The following is a 21,847-nucleotide window of genomic DNA, read 5'->3' as shown; positions in this document are numbered from 1 at the left end:
AAAACACATGGTCCTTGACTTCATAAAGCTTATTGTCTATTAGAAAAGAACAATTATTATGTAACCTGCAAAACAAAACAAAAACAAAAGAAAACAACACAACAACAACAAAAAGCAGTTCCATGAGAGGCACACAAGCATATAACCGAGAAGTCTATCTCCTATTGACAGGGGCAGGCAGGCCAGGGTTTTCACAGAAGAACTTTAAAGGCCAAGGGTTTTTACTAACATATCTTCTCTGCCATGTCCATGATTCAATCCATCTTTCTAATATCCAGAATGCTGATTCACTAGAATAAGGACATTTATATTCAATAGATCCTTTGTTCCAATCTCCCAAATTAGCTCTATAATATATCACTTTATACCTTGTTTTGTTAAACCCTACATGTCTTCTGAAAAATACATGTTTTGCATTCATTAGTCAGTAAGAACCCCAGGTAACTGCTGGGGTGGGGAAAAAAAGAAGACATACACCCAAAATGGGCTGTTATATACACAGAGTGAAACACTTTCAAACGGGTTTATGTTTGGGAAAGAAGCATAATGTTCCTTGCCCAGCACACTCTGCTTCAGCAATGAGTGGAGGGTTTGGCATTAGGTCAGTTGCTTTGTTGTGTTTTGATAGATTGGGCCATATCTGAAGTTTATTACCTGGACATGAAGGAGAAAAGCCACATAGAAAATTGGCAAATATCCCCCCCACCCCCACCCCTCGACTCTTTTCAATACCCCTAGAACGTTTATAAAACATTTTAAGTTAATCAAACAACACTGGCATGTATTCCCGTTGTAAAAATGAAGACAGTAGACAGGAGATTAAAATCACTTGTGACATCCAGCCCTGTATCCCTATAGCATGTACCATCAATAGAGACAATCACTGTCATTGATTTGATGTGCTTTCTCCAGGTCCTTTTTCTCTGAATTTACATATACAAATGAGCATTCTAATTTCTGTGGTCTTTTGTTTTTTATACACAAAAAAATAATATTATTCTGTGGATATTTTTGGAAACTTGTTTTTTCAATAAAGACTACTAAACCTTACAGATTTTACATGAGAATGTCAATAGATCTGCCTCATTTATTTTTATTGTTGTACAGCATACCAAAGTGAGGACTTTATTAATTCTCCTACCAGTGGGCATTTACGTTGTTCCCATTTTTTTCCCATTACAAACAATACTGCAGTGAATGTTCTTGAGAATATGCTAGCAGGTCTTCTACTGGCTCTCATACATGTAAAATTTGTGAACACTTCTGAAGTGTTGCCTATCACTTTGTAATTGTACATATTATCATAAATGACATCAAAAAATGTCAAAAATCAGAATGACATGGGCATGGACCAATCAGCAAGGATGCACAAAGGAGCCAGGGCAGATGCCAGGAAGAAGCATTCAGTATGCTGTGCTTGTTCCTTCTACCCAAATGACTACACTAGAAATTGGGTTTTCAGTGCTGCCATTCAAGAAACACTTTTACCCTCTTACATATTTTCTTGTGATCATATTCGGCTAGTATGCTAGCAGTGGTGCTCATCATGGCCAAAAATTATAAGTCAAAGACTCTGTGTGTGTGTGTGTGTGTGTGTGTGTGTGTGTGTGTGTACATGAGCTTGCAATGGTTCATTATAGCTGATATGAAAATACTAATTATTTTTTTTAAGAAATGTTACATTTCCATTTAAGTATGTAAATAAAATAGAGTAAGGAACATAACTTTAAAGGAAGATTTTTAAAGGAGATGATACCCCAAGATAGGTTGGTATCTTTCTCAGGAAATATTAACTATTTTTTTTTATTCATTCCAGTCCTAATGTTACATACAAAGTTTGATCATATATTTCTTAATAATTCACATTTTTAGTTTTTACCCTTTCTAAAATTTTAGAATGCTTCTTGTGTTTCAGGTCACTTCCCCACAAATGCTCCTCTAGCTTTTTAAATTGTAACTATACCTTCTTAAGGAACTAATCCTGTGACTACTCAGCTTTCATATTTGCTTAAAAATGTCAAAAGTTTCAGTCATCTTCTTCTTAAGGTGCTTCTTTCATCCTTTCCATGACATAGAATCAAAAAAGAAGGGGAAGAAACACATGGGGCATTCCCTTTGCTGAGATTTCAAAAACTGCTTGTGATTACTTCAAAAGAATCTGAAAGGAGTTCTTTTCTGTTTAATTATTAACCAAGAATGAAGCATAACTTTTCCATAGTTTTTCTTTTTGAATAATGGGAAATGGGAATAGCATGGCATGTTGTAGTCTATAAAGCACAGTCTCATCCCCAAATGGAAGCATCTAGCAAAGTAAAACAATACATCTCAGAATATCATTTCCTTTAGCAATACCCTAGCGATGATTCCCTACCCTTATACATGGATCTTCTCTTGCTAACACCTACATACTATTAGAAAAAATTATAATAAATTATGTGAGGATTTGAAAACTGGTTATCTGACGGCAGCCAAGAGAGAGGAGTGTGGGTCAATCCTATCTTCCATGCCCCGATCCCCAATCACTCAGAAATATAATTGTTTTGTACCTCTGTGATCCAAAAGCAAATCAAAGCCATATTTCATTCAAAGTACTCATGGCAGAGGGATCTTGGGAAGCAATTTCCAACCCTATGATTTTAGAATCTATTAAACCTCTTGTTCTTATAATTATCTTCACATTTTCTCCATTACTTTACATAGATACCAGAATAAAGAAGCTGCAATTTTGATTACAGGATTGTTTTAATCTCATTACTTCTACATATCCACTTTTTCTCTTTAATTTCTAATTTGAAACATATTAAAATAATAAAAAAATTTCAATGATTCTAACACTAATTATTTGACAGGTCTAAGATCCTAATCTCTCAAAACATCTTACTTATTTCAATGAAGCACATACAATTCTAAGCATTAAGAAAAAACTTAATTTTAATTTATTCTGTAAATGAAGAACATTTATTTAATTTGATAACACATCTGGCTACTCAAACTGAATGTGAAAGGAAGAAATAGTATGCTGTTGAAAACCTAAAATCAAGGTTGACTACTTTATGCTGTATGGATCAACCCAATGCTTTTGTTCAAAACATATTTATTCTAAAACTATGGGATAGATACGTTCACTGGTCACACATAACTCTGATCCAGGCACTGTATTAAGTTCTTGGATATAAAGATACAGGACTCTGGCTTAAGAAGCCCACAATTAAATAAAATGCTGCATGGGTAGCACTAACAGATATAGGAATTACATGCTAGTGGAACATTATGAGTAGCAATGATTCCTTCCCTTCAAGGAAAACACTGGGAAGGGCTTCACAGGGATGATAGTTTATTAGAATGAGTAGAAATCAGAATGAGCAGATACTGAAATTTATTTTAAATGAACTCCATATTCAGCTATTAAAAACCACATTGAGGACTGTTTTCCTGGATACTGTATCTACTAGCCCCTTCTACTTAAGTAATTTGTAAGCTGAATTTATAGGAGGTTGCCACAATGGGCAAATGTAAACCAAGGAAGTTTCTACTTTCCGCCTCAACTTTTCCATCAACACCTGCTCCCTCTTCAGCAAGAAAAGCTCTCCTTTCAGCTATATTGTATTTACATGATTGTGCTACAAAAAGAAATTGCTTTCTCAATGTATGTTTTGTAAATTTAGACTTTTGTGTATATATGTATGTGTATATTTTAAAAGTTATGCCCACTTGTATAACAGACACTCAGATACACATACAAACAAAAGTTTAGGCCTTGAAAATAAGAATAGAAGAATCTCCAACAAACACTTTTATATTATTAACCCAACTTCGGTCAGAGAATTTGCATATAATGAAAACAATGAGGTCAAGTACAAGTGGAGCACACATTATCCTTCACACTCACTAAGAGAGTGACTCGCTAAGATGGCGGCACTTCACAGTGGGAGCTATTCTGTGAAACTTCAGACTTAGACTTAGCCACTCTTTTTGTTTTCATGAATTCTTCAGCATAGCACATTATTTTATTATTTTTTAATGTGTATTTATTTTGGGGAGACAGAGAGACAGAGCGGGGCAGGGGCAGAGAGGGAGACACAGAAGCTTAAGCAGGCTCCAGGCTCAGAGCTGTCAGCACAGAGCCTGATGCGAGGCTTGAACCCAAGAAGCACGGGATCATTACCTGGGCCAAAGTCGGACACTCAACCGACTGAGCCACCCAGGAGCCCCAACACAGCACATTATTTTAAAAACAAATTCCTAGACCTATGCTAGCCTTTAGAATACACTTTTAAACTCTTAAATCTACCAGTGCTCAATCATATTCATTTGCCATGAAAATCCTTTTCTTAGCATAAGATAGAAGAGTCCAATAGTTCCTTTGGACCTACCACATATAAATTCTCTTTGGGGAAGTAAGGTGTAAGGATAAAGAAAGGAGCAAAGTTCCTTTATTCTTTGACTACAAGATCTTCACATCAAAATAGAGAAGTGGTTGATGGGTGGGGCACCTGGGTGGCTCAGTCAGTTAAGCGTCCAGCTTTAGCTCAGGTCATGATGTCACAGTTCGTGGGTTACAGCCTTGTGTTGGGCTCTGTGCTGACAGCTCAGAGCCTGAAGCTCACTTCACATTCTGTGTCTACCTCTCTCTCTCTGCCCTTCCCCTGCTTGTGCTCTGTCTCTCTCACTCTCAAAATTAAACATTAAAAAAAAAAAGTGGTCATTGGGTTAAGCATACTCAAAATTTTAGAAAGCTGCTTGTACAGAATGACATATCAGTGCTTTCCTAGTTTATGTCAAAGTGACCCTTCCAAATAGAATTACATTTTTACTATATGCACAGAAATACACACATGTGCATTCATGCATGTGCACACACATACACATACACATGCCCCTTTACCATCCATGCTCCTGATTTGTCAAATGAGAGAGACAACCAAGAAGTGGTGACAAACAAGGAATTTTCTGTACTGAGGAGAAGGAAAATAAGTTTAAGAACTGGCTGAAGAAACTCACAGAGGAGAGAACTTTCTTTAATAGATATAACATTCCCATGTCTTTAGGTTTTGTATAGGGAGATAATTAATTTTATGTGTCCATTTGATGGGCCACAGTGCCCCAGATATTTGGTCAGATGTTATTCTAAATGTTCTATAAAGGCGTTTTGGACAAGATTAACATTTAAATAAGTAGATTTCAAGTAAAGCAGATGATGTGGGTGGATCTCACCCAATAAGCTGTAAGCCTAAGTAAAACTAAAGTGTGAACTCCTTCAAACAAAAGGAAGGCTTTTAAAAAGAAGTCATCTAATTTTCTTTCATAGCTTGCTGTACACATTGTGACCTATCCACCTTTTAATCACTCCATTATCCCATCTCTCATCCATTGATTCCAAATCCTCAATAAAATCTACTATATACATAGCCTTCAGTAGGTGGTATTTTGGAAAGTAAGGAGATTACATCAGTGTCCAGCAGTGTGATATAGTATGAAAACTAAACAGTGTATACAGGTGATTACATGCAGAGAAGTGATTGGGAGTTTAGAAGCAGCAGCAATTTCTACAGAAAAGATAAGCCCAAGATTCTTCAGGGGTGTTGGAAGATGGAAAAGCTAAGTGTCCCATTACCAGTGGGACAAGGATAAGGTGATCTTTGCAAACTGGGGATTTGTAAAAATCCAAAAGTTTGACCCAGGCATTATAGTTCTCATTATGCCACATGGGTCACTAAAGCCTACACTTAGAATGTAATAAAGCCTACACTTAGAATGCAATAGGAAAGAAAAAAGAGAGAGCAGAGAAAGGAGAAAAAAGTTAAAGAAAATAAAAAGGGAAATAATGGAGAAGAGCTATGCTTCAATCCCTATCAGTGCCTTAGTCTCGCATATTTTGGTAACTTCTCTAAAATCAAAGGCACACTATACTGCAAAAGAATTCAATCTAAAATGGAACTGGAGGATATAAAATGGAAAATCTCATACATGTGCCCTCAGGAAAACAAAACTTAAGGATTGAGACTGATTTCCCATAAACGCTTCATTTGCAGAAAACTCAACACCAGCCAAGATCTCCCCTAAATCCATTGCTCCACCTCCTCTAGATCCACCTGTGTCCTCTTCTAATCCTTGCCCTTATCTGAACTCTCCGTCTTCTCTATTGCTGAAACATACCAACTGAACCTATTAAAACTCCCCCTTTTATTTTTTTTTTTTTATTATTATTTTTTTTTAATGTTTATTTATTTCTGAGACAGAGACAGAGTATGAACAGGGGAGGTTCCGAGAGAGAGGGAGACACAGAATCGGAAACAGGCTCCAGGCTCCGAGCCGTCAGCCCAGAGCCTGACGCGGGGCTTGAACTCACGGACCGCGAGATCGTGACCTGGCTGAAGTCGGACGCTTAACCGACTGCGCCACCCAGGCGCCCCAAAAAACTCCCCCTTTTAAAATTAGGTCTTCTGAAGATCCTGATAAATCATCAATTTCCTACATCTCATGGACCAAAGCTGAACTTAGACTATAACACAAGATTTTTCCCAAAGTAACAATGAGGATCCTCACACGTTTCCTCAAGAATTCAATATTTTAATTCAAACTTATCTATTTATCAATTAGTCTACATGCTTGTTGGAGAAGGTCAAGCCCAGCATTGGATGAAATCTGTTAACTGGGAAAGACTTGAAAAATCTTTAGAATTCCAAATAATTCAACCACCACTTCTTTTATATGACCAAGCTTGTGCCATAGCCAGAAGGCTGCATCTTGCCATCCCAAGGGCTTTCCCTAAATCAGTAGACTGGAACAAAATTCAGGCATGCACCCAAAAGCCTGCCAAATCTGTTCATGATTACCATAGCAGACTCCACAGTGTTTTTAGAGAAAATTCTGGGCTCCCTATAAATGTTGAATCCAGCAGGGTAGGCTTTAAGTCAATCTTTATAAATGTTTTAAACAGAGATCTATCTCTGTTAGTCAGGAGAATCTACATAGAATGGGGAACATTGTCCACACCTGATCTGTCAATCTAGCTAATCATTGAGCCTGCACCATAGACAATGAATCCAAAAGAAAAGCAACTAAAATTTTAAAGATTCAATTTCAACAGATGGAATCTCTTAAGCAAACTCTCCCCACTGGACTCTGTCATAATTGTTAAAAACCTGGCCTTTGGAGAAATGACTGCTAGAAATAAAAAATATTTTATCTAATTATCACGATAATTAAAGTTTTCCAAGAGCTAAGGATCAGACTCATCCTAATGATGGGGCTCTAAGGAAACACAAGGTCTTTTTCCCATTCTACAGTTAAACAGACTGAGGGAAACTATTCTCCAAATTGGGGGCCAATCCCTTGAAATATTAATTGACACAGGAGCTACTCCTCAGAGAAATACATTTATTCAAATATTAGTCATGTCAAATAAACCACAGTGGTTCCTATTTCTAAATCTATACACTTTTGTTTGAGACCTTTGCAAAACAAACACCCACTTCTCAGTGAAGCAGTACCTGTTCACTTACTAGGATAAGATTTCCTTAAAATATAAGTACGCTGTCGTTTCTTTCTTCCAAAAGAGAATAACCCTCAGGGTGCCTGGGTGGTTTCAGTCAGTTGAATGCCTGACTCTTGAATTCGGCTCAGGTCATGATCCCAGGTTTGTGGGATCAAGCCCCGCATATGGCCCTGCACTGAGCATGGAACCTGCTTGGGATTCTTTCTCTCTCCCCTTCTGCCTCTTTCCCTCCTGCTCTCTGTTTCTCTAAAATAAGTAATAAAATAAATAAAATACAGAATAACCCTTGAGTTTGAATCCCCTAAATTTAAATCCCTTGAATCTACCCACCAGGAAAATCCAAACTCTTTTTCTTTCACGTGTAGTTTACAAACCAGGGAAGATCAAACTTCAGATTCACTCTCATTATTAGATTTAATGTTCCCTACTCTATGGGAAAAACCTCCAAGAACATAGGCAGAATTCATTCTGCACTCACTCCCCCTGGCATTAAGATCCAAATAGATCCCATGGGGCACCTGGGTGGCTCAGTTGGTTAAGCGGCCGACTTCAGCTCAGGTCATGATTTCGCGGTCCGTGAGTTCGAGCCCTGCATCGGGCTCTGTGCTGACAGCTAAGAGCCTGGAGCCTGCTTCAGATTCTGTGTCTCCCTCTCTCTGACCCTCCCCCGTTCATGCTCTGTCTCTCTCTGTCTCAAAAATAAATAAATGTTAAAAAAAATTAAAAAAAAAAAAAGATCCAAATAGATCCCTTAAAACCCCTCCCCAGAATTAATCAATACCATATAGACAAAGAAGCTTTACAGGGCATAAGACCTATCATAGAAGACTATACAACATAGAGTTGTTATCCTCTGCACCAATCCTTGTAACACCCTTATTTTACCTGTAAAAAACCCCCTAATGGTTGCAGATGAAGACTGTCCAAGATCTTCAAGCAATAAAAAACATTATTATTCCTCACTGTCCTGTTGTTCCTAATTCCCATACAAGCATCTATCCTTACCAAAAGTAAATTTTTCATTGTGATTGATTTATGCAGTGCATTCAGTTGATAAGACTGAAGTTGTTAATATTGATACACATTTTTGCTTTTACCTGGGAAGGACAACAATATACATGGACATCAATGGCCCAGGGTTTTACTGAAAGTTCTCACAAATTTTAAAACCTAGATGATATAAAAATTTCTGGAGGCTCCATCTCACTACAATATGGAGATGACTTTTCTCTCTGTTCACTGTCCCAAGCCTCCTCACAAGAAAATAGTATTTACCTGTTAAATTCTTAGCCCATAAGGGATACAAGATCTCAAAAGAAAAGTTGCAATTTGTTCAAACTGAAACTGGATATTTAGTGCATTTAATCTCAAAACAAGAGTTATACCTAGATCCCAACAAGCTTCATGGCATCTTAAGATTTCCTAAACCTAAAACAAAATGTCAATTACAGGCTTTTCTTGGGCTAGCTGAGTTATTGTCACAACTGAATTCCAGTTTTCTCCTTAATGGCACAACCCTTATATGTCTTATTAAAAAACCACTAAACCTAAGTTTATTATCTGGGAAAACCAAGATAACTTGACATTTAAAACCTTGAAGGGAAGCTTAATAAATTCACATACTCTTGAACATCCAAACTATCAGCTAACTCTTTTCCTTTTTGTATATGAAAAAGAGGGAAATTTCTTTAAAGTATTTACCCCAAAACATGGGGTCTACCACCAATCTCTAGGTTATGACAGCCAACAATTATATCCCATGGACTGAGGTCATATTCCATGCCTTAAGGTTATCCCTGCTACTGCCTTTCTGGTAAAGATCACTGAAGAAATAGTTATGAGATCCTCTTTGACCATCTTTGTAACTCAAGGTATTGTTGCTCTCTTGAACTCACAACATAACTAACACCTTTCAGGAAGCCATCTTACTTCTTATGAAATTCTCTTGCTAACTGCTCCTCAGATCACTCTTATTTATTGTAACAAATTCAAACCTGCTCCCTTTCTCACTTCTTCCATGGATGAAATCTCCATGACTGTTTGACTTTGATGAATCACATATTAACCCCTCATGATGACTTTTGCCTACTTCAGCCCAATAAGCCAAATTACATGCTCTTATTCAAGCATGTATTCTTGCTAAAGCTAAAGCTACTAACATCCATACTAATAGTCAATATGCCTTTGAAATAACCCATGATTTTGGATTTTATGGAAGCAACAAGGTTTTCCTACTTGCAGTAGAAACAGAATTTAAGATGGTTCTTATGTCCAAAGTTTATTAGGTGCTATACTCCCATCAGCGGCTCTTAAAGCTTATTAAAGTCCCTAAGCATTCTAAGTCTGTCTGTTGAAGCCAAAGGAAACCACTCACTGATGCCTCCACAAAAAATGCTGTTCCTATGGGATCCATAGACCACACTTCTGTCATGGTCCAGAAAACTACTTCCCCTAGTGATAACCTAAGAAAATTACCCAGGCAAATACAAACAATTGGTTTCTGAAAGAGAAAAAGATAATTTGAGAGCTAAAAGCTGTTGGTATCATGAAGAAATGAAACTTTGGTTCTGACCCAATAATAAACTGGTACTGTCAGGAAATCTAAAATTTCCATTATTAACTACCATTCATAGATGAAATCACTGGTCAAGTGATAAAATAATAATGTTCATGAATCAACATTGGTCGAAAGCATCTGCAAGGCCACGAAAAGCACTTACCTTGGTCATTTCACCATACTAAATTTAACCCAGGGAAGACTATCCATACTGCCCCTGAGGCATTTTAGTTTACCCGGTGGACCATTTGAGGTTTGGCAGATGAATTTCATACAATTGCCTCCATCTCATGGATATAAATATGTTCTAAGTAATGGTATGCATGTTTTCACATTGGACTGAAGTTTTCCTGTATAGATAAGGAACTACCTCCTCTGTAGCTAAAATCCTACTAGAAAATATTCCCCCCTCCCCCTCCCCCACCTTAAACTTCATAGTGAACAGGGAACTCACTTTACTGGTCAGATACTTAGACAAGTCTGTGGTTTCTGACCAGTTTTGTGGCACTTTTGTTGTGCTTATTATCTTCAGGGATTGTCTAACATACAAATGGAATTATTAAGACTCAGCTAAATTAGGTGAAACCCTTCAAGTACCCTGGGCAAAAACATTACTGTCAGTTCTTCTAAATCTTAGATCTACTCCCTTCGGAATTCATAAACTTTCACCTTTTGAAATAATTACACAATGACTGATACACTTAGCCCCATTTTTTTTGACCCACAACTAATAAAGAGGGATATACTTCAATTTTGCAAAAGCCTGTTCAAATCCATAGAAAATAGTCACCATCTGGTAGAACAATCTTTATACAGAGCACTCCCTGGAAACAGAGGCATCAAACATCACACCTTATAGCCCAGAGATTTCTTCTCATGGAAAAGACATCTCCAGTGACTCTTTTCAACATCACTGGAAAGGCCTCTACTAGGTGCTGTTAACTAACCCTTGGGAAGACAAATTTAAAGGAATAAACTCCTAGATTCATGCATCACATCTAAAGAAAGCCCCCAAACCTGAGTGAACCTATATACCAACTGGTGACCTGAAACTGAAAATTTCTAGGCCAAATTTCATGGCATCTGAAGTAGACAGCTTACTCAAAATACCTGAGCCAAGCCTATATAACTTTCCTGTTTGGTTGTTTTTTTTAATTACTCTGTGTTTAGTTAAATTAGGTAATTCAGGCCTTCAACTGTTCTTTTTCTAGTTTTACCATTGTTCTTCACTTTAGTTTTCAACACATCCTTTTATCCCCACCTTACAAAAACTTTGATTCTGCTAAACATACTGTCAGATTTGTGCCAGAGCAAATATTACTCATGATAAACTTGAATTGGTGGCCTGGTCACTATCTTGAGAAGGATGGCAAAATTTATCTGATAAACATGTAGGATTTTCCTTTGGTAACTTTGGAGCCACACATTTCCTTCCTTCCTTCTGGAAAAAGGCACCAAATATTATTGCTTTCCATTTTTGGATAAATGGCTATCCCTCAGTCAGTTCTGGAATATTACCCCAAATTTTTGTTTCAAAATCGATGATGGGAATGTCAAAACTCTAGGATATCTCCCACTTAATATTTGTAACGATACTATTTTGTATGACCCAGATGAACATGAATTCACATCCCATTGAAATACAGAAGACTGTATCAACTCATCCATTAATGTATCTCTACAATGGAACAATGAAAGCCATAACAAGACCAGGAAATGAAAAGCTTATGTGCTCCCACTCAATGGTACTCCATTAGGAATTGACCAAAAATATGGTAAATGATGGAGAAACTTAACTTGCTTTTTCTCCAGAGATTTTCCAAACTTCCACCAAAATCCTACTTATACTAGACCAGCTCACTTGTTACTTTAGATCTATAAGTGTTTCTACTTAGAAATTTAAGGCATCACATAACCATCTCCACAATGTTAGTGAAACTGATTATCATGTGCTCTGTATAAAAGCCTGTATTTCCAATTATGAGATCTCCTCTTTCATTCCAGGGAAAAGAATCTGAGCAAAGAGACCCAACTATGTGTTACCCTTGGAAGACATTAGGTATTTCTTTTTGAGGAGAAAAAATATATATATTTTATGCTTCCTCTTAATAGGAAGGAATGTTGTGGGATCATTGTCCTCACCCTTGACACAAAAATTAGAAAAATGTTTCATTCTGCTGCTTTTATAGCTTATTTGGAGTCTGTCCTATCAACTTAAAAGGATGCTTTGGAACTGGGAATGTTATAATTTGGGTGGCTGCCTACATATAACCCTGCAGTAGACAGAAAGGGTTTGGGGCATACTTTTGATAGAGCTTTTTTCCCTTGGATTGGAATAGCAAACCTTGAAAAAGCAATTCACAATATTTCTATAGTCATGTCTACCACTTTCAATACTTCTGTCCAAGCTTCTGAATATCAACAAACCCAAATAGACAGCCTTGCAGAAGTAACCCTACAAAACCACAGAGCCCTAAACCTCCTCACTGCTCCACAAGGGGAAGCTGTACCTTACTTGGGGAAGAATGCTGTTTTTATGTCAATAAGTCAGGGAAAGTAACATAAGAACTAAAAATAATGAAGGACAACATCAAGATGCTAGCAGAAAGTGGCCAAACTCCCAGAACTTAGGACACTGTTGATCTATTTAACATAGGCAAGTGGGGAAACTGGTTGAGAGGTGTATTTCAATCAGTAGGTGTCATTGAGCTTCTGGTCCTCAGTTTAACCTTTTTAACTAAATTTCTACTGTTTTGCATTAGTAAACAAATGCCTTCTTCCCGAGAGTATGTACAAATAAAATTATTGTCCTGCCAAGGGCTTTTCCTGAAACTCAACTGATCATAGAAACTAAATGGTCCATCTTAGAGGGACATAGATGAGATTCTTCATTTTCAACCCTCGTGTCGCCCAAATGAGGTCAGTGAAATTCCATATCATTTCCTTCCCCTCCTGGGACAAGACTCTTGAGGATGGCCTTCCTCAGCTTCATGGAAAAAGACACCTGATGGTCCTCCTCAGCTTCATAGAACATACAAAAAAAAATCCACATATAAAGAATTATACCTTTGACAAAATAATAATGAACAACATCTGAATACCATAATTGATCAGCAATGCTTTGTGCGAAGGATCTTCAGAGAAGGGAGAAAACATGAAAGGATTTCAATGTAAAATGGGACCAGAGGATATAAAATGTAAAATCTCACATATGTCCCCTCAGGAAAACAAAATTTAAGGACTGGGAAACTAATTTCCTATAAATGCCTGTTTATAGAAAACTGGTAGTATTGGAATTTTCTTAAATAATATGGAGATGGTCAAGGAGTTGCTTCATATCAACCCAGGAAATTTTTGTTTATGGTTTTTAGAGACATGAACAAGAAATGATCCAGATTGGGCTGATCTCACAAAGTAAGCTAAATTGATCTTTGTTTGTATGACTGGGCTGGTTTTGTCTGCTTGCAGAATTTTCAAAGCTGGCCATGATTTTTTTTTTCTTTTAACAGACCTAACTAAACTCTCCCCTCTTTACATTCCTTTTTATATTCCCATAAATATAGCCTGCCCCAGACCTTAACAGACTCATCTGTAGCTTGATACAGTTTTCATGGCCTGAATTGCAATTCCCCTGCTATTCCTGAATAAGCTCATAATTTTGACAATTTTGAACTTGACTTAGTTTACCTCTTTATTTAGGCTGCCAACATCATCTGACATTATTTTTTTTCTTAATTTTTTTTAACGTTTATTTATTTTGAGACAGAGAGAGACAGAGCATGAACAGGGGAGGGGCAGAGAGAGAGGGAGACACAGAACTTGAAGCAGGCTCCAGGCTCTGAGCCATCAGCCCAGAGCCCGACGCAGGGCTCGAACTCACGGAACGTGAGATCGTGACCTGAGCTGAAGTTGGACGCTCAACTGACTGAGCCACCCAGGCGCCCCATCTGACATTATTTTTAAGATCCATCCTATCTGACTCCAAAATGTCTTTTCAGCCACATCTCCTACTAAGTCTATGTGTTATAACTCAGGCCACTGGCTGGTGACCACTGGATGAGCAGAGACGGGACCCAATTTGAACTGGGAAGGCCCTCACTTCTTAGGGAAGGAGTAAAGCACGGAAAAGAGCTTTGGCAGAGGGCTTGTGGCTCCAAAGATGTTGGCTAGTCAAGTCAGGCAGCTATCTTCTCTCTCCTCAGCTTGGTCTTGGTTGAAAAGGGGGTAAGTAGAGTGCAGAAATCTTCCTTCTATCCAACTAAGAGGATCTTAATATAATCTTGAGAATAAAATCCAAAGATGTGCATTATTACACATTTTAATTATGCTCTGCCTTTCACTGAATTGAAAAACCAAGAAAGTTCCTTCTATGTTCTCTGTGGTTCCTCTTCATTGGCACATTGAAGACTTATATCTACTGGCCTGAAGAAGAGATTGTTATAGGTTTAAAAGGAAATGTGTAGAGGGGAGATACATTTGTCACACTGAAGAAACTCATCCTGCTCCTACCATAATGGAGAATTGCAATGATTTAGTCACTGGGATGAAACTTCCCTTTATTAGCTAGGAAAAGTTTAATGAGCAAAAGAAAGAAACAATGCAGTTTGGTCCCTGACCAGACTTAGAGCTTTTCTCTCACCACTCTTTCTTTTTTCACTAGGCTACAAACACATGAGATTTCAATGCACCAAGCTTGTTCTCACCTCAGGTCTTTACACCTTGCTTATCTACCTCCTTGAAATGCTTGGATCTTAACACAGTGATTCCTTTTCAATATTTAGTCTCTGCTCTATTGTCCCCATCCCTAAAGGCTTTTCTTGACTGCTCCAAAAATAGTATCCAATATACCCCAAAACATACCCAATCACTTTCTATTCTCTACCTAGCACCTGTCATTTTATGACATCCATCCATTTCTTTCTCTTTCTTTTCCTTTTCTTTTTCTTTCTTTCTTTCTTTCTTTCTTTCTTTCTTTCTTTCTTTCTTTCTTTCTTTCTTTCTTTCTTTCTTTCTTTCTTTCTTTCTTTCTTTCTTTCTTTCTTTCTTTCTTTCTTTCCTTCCTTCCTTCCTTCCTTCCTTCCTTCCTTCCTTCCATCATCTATTTATCTAATCATCTAATAATTATCTTTTTTTAATCTTTATAAAATATCCCCAAAAGGATCTAAATTCCATAAAAGCAAGTGCTTTTCCTGTCGGTTCCCTGCTCTATCATTAGCATGTAGAACAGTGTATCCTACACATAGTAGGTGGTCATGGATGAAAACTAGTACTTAAAGGGATTTTGGGAGAGTGTTCATCTACTATCCTTTGTTTCAATATGTGCATTAACAACAAATGATTCTTATCTATTCCTCAAAATGAGACCAGTGAGACCTCTAGCTAAGATATTTTTGTTCACTAATAAGATTCTGTCTAGAATGTAATAAATTTATATATAATTTTTTAAAAATTGCAACCATTCAGGCTTTTTCACTAAATGTGATCAACCCTTCCCCAAATTAATACATTATTAAGATTTTAGTAACATAATGATTTACCAAATATCTCAAAATGCTTTTTCCTTCGTTAAATAAAATCTAAAGGAAATGACTAATTAGTCAATTTGAATGATTTCCAAATAACACCACCAGCCTGTGTTTGTCTATACTACCAAGGTGAATTATTCATTAGCATTTATGAGAAGTGCCTGAAGAACACTAGCAGTGGGAGTAAAACAACCTGGAATGGTTTTTAAATGACCTTCCAAGCAACTTGGATTAACACTGGCATTATTCTCCCTGTACAAATCGAGTTAAAATTTTCCTTGTGTCAGGTCTCAGAAGAAGGCAGTGAAGGAGTACTGTCTTAGAGAGGAAATGACCTTCTGCACCTCCTACAATTAGATTTTGCTTCTTTCTCTGTCTGTAGTGTCCGTGCGTCTCTGTGTGTCTGTGGGAAGAGAGAGGAGGACAGAGAAGTAGAGACAGAAGCAGAGAAGAGAAAGGAGAGTCAGAGAAAGATGAGAGGAAGGGGGAAGAAGACTGGGATGAGGGACAAAGAAATAGGAACAAACAAAAGGAGAGATGGGGCATGATGGAAAAAAAGAAAAAAAAAATCCATGAAATACAAGAAATAAAATGGAGCCAGCAGGGAGGGGGAGGAAGGGAGGAAACCGGCGATAGAAAGGACAGATTCAGAGGCAGGCTTTCCCTTGAGTTGGCACACCAGGTTTCCAGGCTCCCAGGAGTTCTCCCAGGTGTGCAGGGTCACCTGACTTAATACTGATTAAAAGTGTAAATTGCAACAGAAAAAGAGAAAAAGGAATTGTCTTGTTGCTTCTTTCCTGTGAGGTCACACTCCCTGGTTGTAGCTGAGCCTGCTGCTAGGCACACCCCTCTTGTTTAATAAAATTGTATTAACTTTATCCCTGCCCTTGATTTGTGGCTTTCTCACGTTGTGAGGAATAAATAATAAATGATTGTAAAGCACTTGTACATATGAAATGCCGCATAAATGCTTAATAATAATCAGCTTAGGCCAGGAAGCCAGGGGGGTTGAATAGAAATCATTGCACACGGCCATTCTTGTTTATGTGGCTAAAATTGTCCTGTGTGCGGTCTCCACGTAAAATCATCCTGCAGATTTAATTTTCACCCATTCAAGAATCCACTTCTCTGCAAACTCAACAACCTTTGTTCCCCCATGCCTACAGTAATGTCATTTACAATTGTACAATATAACTGCAAAAACCCATCTTTGCCTGTTCATTTCAGCCTGGTTTTTGTGGCACCCCCTCTCTCCTTGTTAGCCCTTCCAAATCCCCACAAGTGCTGTTTTGAGTCATCATTTCTTATCCCTTGGAGATGCCTGTTCCACTCTGGCTATCTTTGGAAAAATATCTGTTTCTCAGACTGGGATTTCACTGCACTTGCTTTTGGGGAATCCAATGTAGTCAAGTTGGTGGTTCTTTGCTACTCTTCACACATGCATTCATTTAATCATTTGCTCACTCACCACTTACTGATGGAGTGTTGTGCTCAGCACTGGGGATACAGTGGAAACCAAGACAGAGAGAGTGTGCATTGTGTAAGGAAATCAAGCTGGGTAATTCTGGCATAGTTTGGAAGACGCTACGATCAGAGTAATCACGGGGTAAAGGGAAGTCAGCGTGAAGGCAGCATGAAGTAGGAAATTCTGGTAGGGTCTGAGATTATTTTCTTTCCTTTTATTTTCAAATGTCTTCAAAAGCCTTTCTGTTTGCTATTTAACATGTGGAAACTCCCTTGTTTTGACCTGGTTGTGGATAGGAAGGAGTGGTTCAGATCCAGGGAAAAAGCCCAGACCGGCCTCTCCTAGTCATTTGGAAGGAGAAAGGGCATTCTCCATCATCTCGGTTTGTTTCAGCCTCTTTTCTTTCTTCTTTTTTAAGTTTACTTATTTATTTTGAGAGAGAGAGAGAGAGAGAGAGAGAGAGAGAGAGAGAGCAAGCATGAAATGGGAAGGGGCAGAGAAAGAGGGAGAGACAGAGAATCCCAAGCAGGCTCCATACTGTCAGCACAGAGCCCAAAGCAGGGCTCAAACCCATGTATCATGAGATCATAACCTGAGCCAAAACCAAGAGTTGGATGCTTAACTAACTGAGCCATGCAGGCACCCACACCCCTGCTTCAATTTCTGATAGGTGGGACCCAACTTCTGGGAGTTGCCAAGAATGATCCTTTGCTGATATAACCGTCTATTTTCAACCTGGAGTCTGTATTTTCAAAAGAAGATAATGTCTGGATTTGTATTAGTACATTTAATGACCAAAAAAAGTACATGCTTACTACAGAAAATAAAATGAAAATAAAGATAAGCAAAAATAAATTAACTGCAATCAGAGCACTCATCAGGAGCCATTTTTATCATTTAGTGCATATCCTACCAGACTTCCTCCATGTTTATATTACATAAAAATGTGCCTTAAGGTACATATTCCTCAATTCCGAAGTATTACATTTCTCTTCAATGCGTATTATACTATACTCCGTATACATTCATATTGGTTTATTGCCTTTTTTACACAAAATATCAAGAACATAGTTTCATATCAAAATGTATTTAATCGTGATTTCTAATGACTCCTTCATATTCCATTATGCATGTTTATTTTAAAGTTTGAGATATATGCATTGCTGCAGTTGGAATTACTGGGTAGACGTATGCCTGTATTAAAGTTTTTGTTACCTCGCCAGGACGCACTCCACAGAGACTGAACTGGTTCATGCTCTTATCTCCCGTATATCAGACCCCTGTCCACACCACTTATCCTCCCTTATCCCCCCATACACCCCTTTGCCAAAATGAAGCACTCTCAAGGAAGATATGTTTGAAACTCCACAATTTTAATTTTTCCTCTACTTTCCCATCCGTTCCCTTGTGGCATGAGAATTAGTGGGCCTTGGGTTTTCAAACAGGTGGAGAAGGCTGCAGGGTGTATAATTGCTTTTGGTGAAACCATCAACGTCCACGTTTAGTTCTTCCTGCTCCACTTCCTCCAATTCAATTAGGCTGTTCTTACCAGGGGGAGAGTTTTCAAAGCATCAGATGAAGTGTTACCTCATGATTAATAATTCATGACAAGAAATGAAGATTGGGAAAGGTAATAATGCCCTCCAAGCTGTTTTTCTCCACCACTCCCTTGTTCTCATTCACATAAAATGCTGTGTCTCAATCGTTAAAGCAAACATACAAAGTTTCACTGCCCCATAAACCAAAGATCCAAAGCAGGAATTCATAAGCTTTTTGAAGTCCTAAGCCCCTTCGAGGATCTTGTGAAAGCTACAGACTCTCCTAAAGGAAAAAAACAAAAATGGGCATGATAGCATGCACAGATATTGTGCTTCTAATTCCCTTGGGTCAGGCACCACTGGAAGATCATCCAAGGACTCCCTAGGTTATAATCTCTGGACAAACAAAAAGATTTAAGAAATGAAGAACCAGGACGAGCCCAAAAGGAATCAAAGTAGAACAGGAAGTTTCATATGCATTGCCTCGACTTTCTGTGCCCACATTTGCAATGCAACAAAGAAATTCCTTCAAGCGTGATTTATTCAGTTTTTAGGTATTTTGTGAGGGGACCAGTGAGTTAGCAGACAATTAGTAGAGTGGATTTTGGCAATGTGTAGATTACAGGGCGAATCAAATAGGGGTGAGGGTGAGGGCATGGTTAATGTTGAGATCTATTTGCAAGACTACTATAGAGTCTGCAGACTTTTTTCTCGCCAAGTGCTATCAGCCATAAAATGTCCAAGGCAGTGGGTCACACCCACTGCTTCATGCTCTGCTACTTGGCATTCCTCTAAGTTCTTCCTCAATTGTCATATCTCCACAGGCCATAACAAGGGACAACAGTCAGCAGCAATTCAATTTCGACCTCCATCTGCTGGCAATAACAACATAAGGGGGAAATTAATGTACACTCACACACTTGTCATTATAATAGCCCAAATTTGTTTTTATAGTATGACTTTCTTCCAAGGAAGTCAAAAAACAATTTGTATTTGAATTCCCAAATAGCAACTCACCTGGTAGGTAGATAGCTAAAATAATCATCCCCATTTTTGAAGGCACAGAGATGCTAAAAATTTGTCAAAGGCCACCTAGCACTTCCATGTTGAGGTATGGTTATCAGAAAAGCTCTCTGGAAGTCATTTTGGTGTACCTTAAAATCTGATATCTGATGTACAAGCCAGAGAGATTACACAAACATACAGCAAAATATCTGTGTTCTACTAGCTAACATAGTATTTCTTCACCAAATTTTCTCCCTCTAATTTGTTCTCATTCCCTAAACCTAAGACCTATAATTTTCTATTTACCAATTCTGTGATTTTGGAAAAGTTACTTAATCTCCTTCTTCTTCCACTTTTCCCTCTGTGAAATGGAAATAATAATAGAAGGCAACTCATAGATTTGTTATGAGAATTACATAAAAAAAGAAGATTCCTCAATATATACAGGGCATCCATAAAATCTGGAAATATAAATACCATAATTTTATATTTTTTACAGATTGATGAAAGCTGAATGTGTTGAGCTGATACTGCTAAGCAGATGAAGGGCTGATCCTGACAATAAATAGCAGAGCCTTTTAATGCATATTACTTTGAAAGAGCTGCCATTTCTCATAGCACACTTAGAAAGGTGGTTTAAACATTCAAAGATATAGTCAGTCTGTTGTACAAACTCTTTTGTCGACTCTGATCCATTTCCAAGAAGGTGAAGGAAGCAGTCATAGCCAAGGTTGTAGCCAGTACAAACTGGCCAACTTGCCAAACACCCAAGGGATAGGAGGTGCCTTGTAGAACCATTCAAAAGATTTCCAAAGTACCTGCCCTTTAACCATACAAGTTGTAAGTTCTTCAGAGCTTATCTGAGGGTGATACCCAGCACGATGAGAGACAATATGCTGAGTATATCAGAAAGCCCACTGAACAAATCATATATTGTAATATCAATAGCTACTTATTATGCCCATCTGCCTGTGTTTCCAAGTTTTTGGTCACCTATAGTAAGTGATTATTAAATGTTTATTATTACTATTTATGGTCTAAGAGGAAAAACTTTTTAAAGATATTTCACAATCCACTATGTTATCATTTTTTATATAATCACATTTTGGCACCAGAAGTAAGGGTAGAGGAATCACTAGCTAGAACTAATGATTCTCTTCCATTTGTGGTTCCCTAGTGCTCTCTTTTGTTATTAGCTTACTAACATGCCTCAATTTTTTAAGAAAATACAAGCAGTCTTTCCGCGTCGATAGTGCTTTCACAACCACAGCGAATGTTCCTAAAACCCGCCAAACTTTCTGCAAGAAGTATGGCAAGCTCCAACCCCACGAAATTACCCAGTAAAAGAAAGGCAAAGATTCTCTTTATGCCCAGGGAAAGCGGTGTTATGACAGGAAGCAGAGTGGTTATGGTAGGCAAACTAAGCTGAATTTCCGGAGAAAGGCTAAAACTATAAAGAAGATTGTGCTGAGGCTTGAATGTGTTGAGCCCAACTGCAGATCTAAGAGAATGCTGGCTATTAAGGGATGCAAACATTTTGAACTGGGAGGAGATAAGAAGAGAAAGAGCCAAGTGATCCAGTTCTAAGCCTCATATTTTGTTACATTATGAAGACAATATAATCTTGCAGTTATGTTCACTTCAAAAAAGAAAAGAAAAGAAAAGAAAAGAAAAGAAAAGAAAAGAAAAGAAAAGAGAAAATACAAGCAGTGAAATTAGCCTGCATGTGTTTCCTGGCCATTCTTCCATAAAATTTACATATTCTTTTCTCTACTTCCTATGTCAGAGTCCTTCTCATAAAGAGATATTAGTACTAAAGCTGAGTTTGATTCATGAAAATATTGTATTCAGAAACCAAAAATAGTTATACAAAAAGGAACAATATCTTTGTATACACACTATAATAACAGCAATTTATTTCTGATCACTTGTGTTATGCTCTCTGGAGGAGGTTTAATGGCAGATTTCTGATGGGCAATTCCATAAAAGAAATTATGAGCATATTATATATGGAGAAATTTTGAAAAACCTATCTTTGCTATGCTCACCACCAATAAAGATATAAAGAACTTCCCAAACAGGAGATATACATGTATTACATAATTTAAATATTATGTAGTATGCCGTCATATCAAATGGATCTGTTTCATCAGGTACCTTGGACTGATCTTAATTCTCTAGTTTAGGGTACTTAGTGTGATACAGACTGGTCAAATGGGGAAATCCAAGAAATGTCTGTTGTTAAAATGCTGGTGAACC

General features: G+C 37.7%; 1 pseudogene; it reads left to right on the top strand.

The window, feature by feature from the left end:
• The first annotated feature begins 3,909 nt into the window (after positions 1–3,909).
• On the top strand, positions 3,910–21,263 carry LOC131491092 (large ribosomal subunit protein eL42-like; annotated as a pseudogene).
• Positions 21,264–21,847: the final 584 nt, after the last annotated feature.

Source organism: Neofelis nebulosa, chromosome 2, assembly GCF_028018385.1.
Source record: "Neofelis nebulosa isolate mNeoNeb1 chromosome 2, mNeoNeb1.pri, whole genome shotgun sequence".
Taxonomy (NCBI): Eukaryota; Metazoa; Chordata; class Mammalia; order Carnivora; family Felidae; genus Neofelis; species Neofelis nebulosa.
Note: the sequence above shows the minus strand (reverse complement) of the source record. Positions and strands in the feature narration are given on the sequence as shown.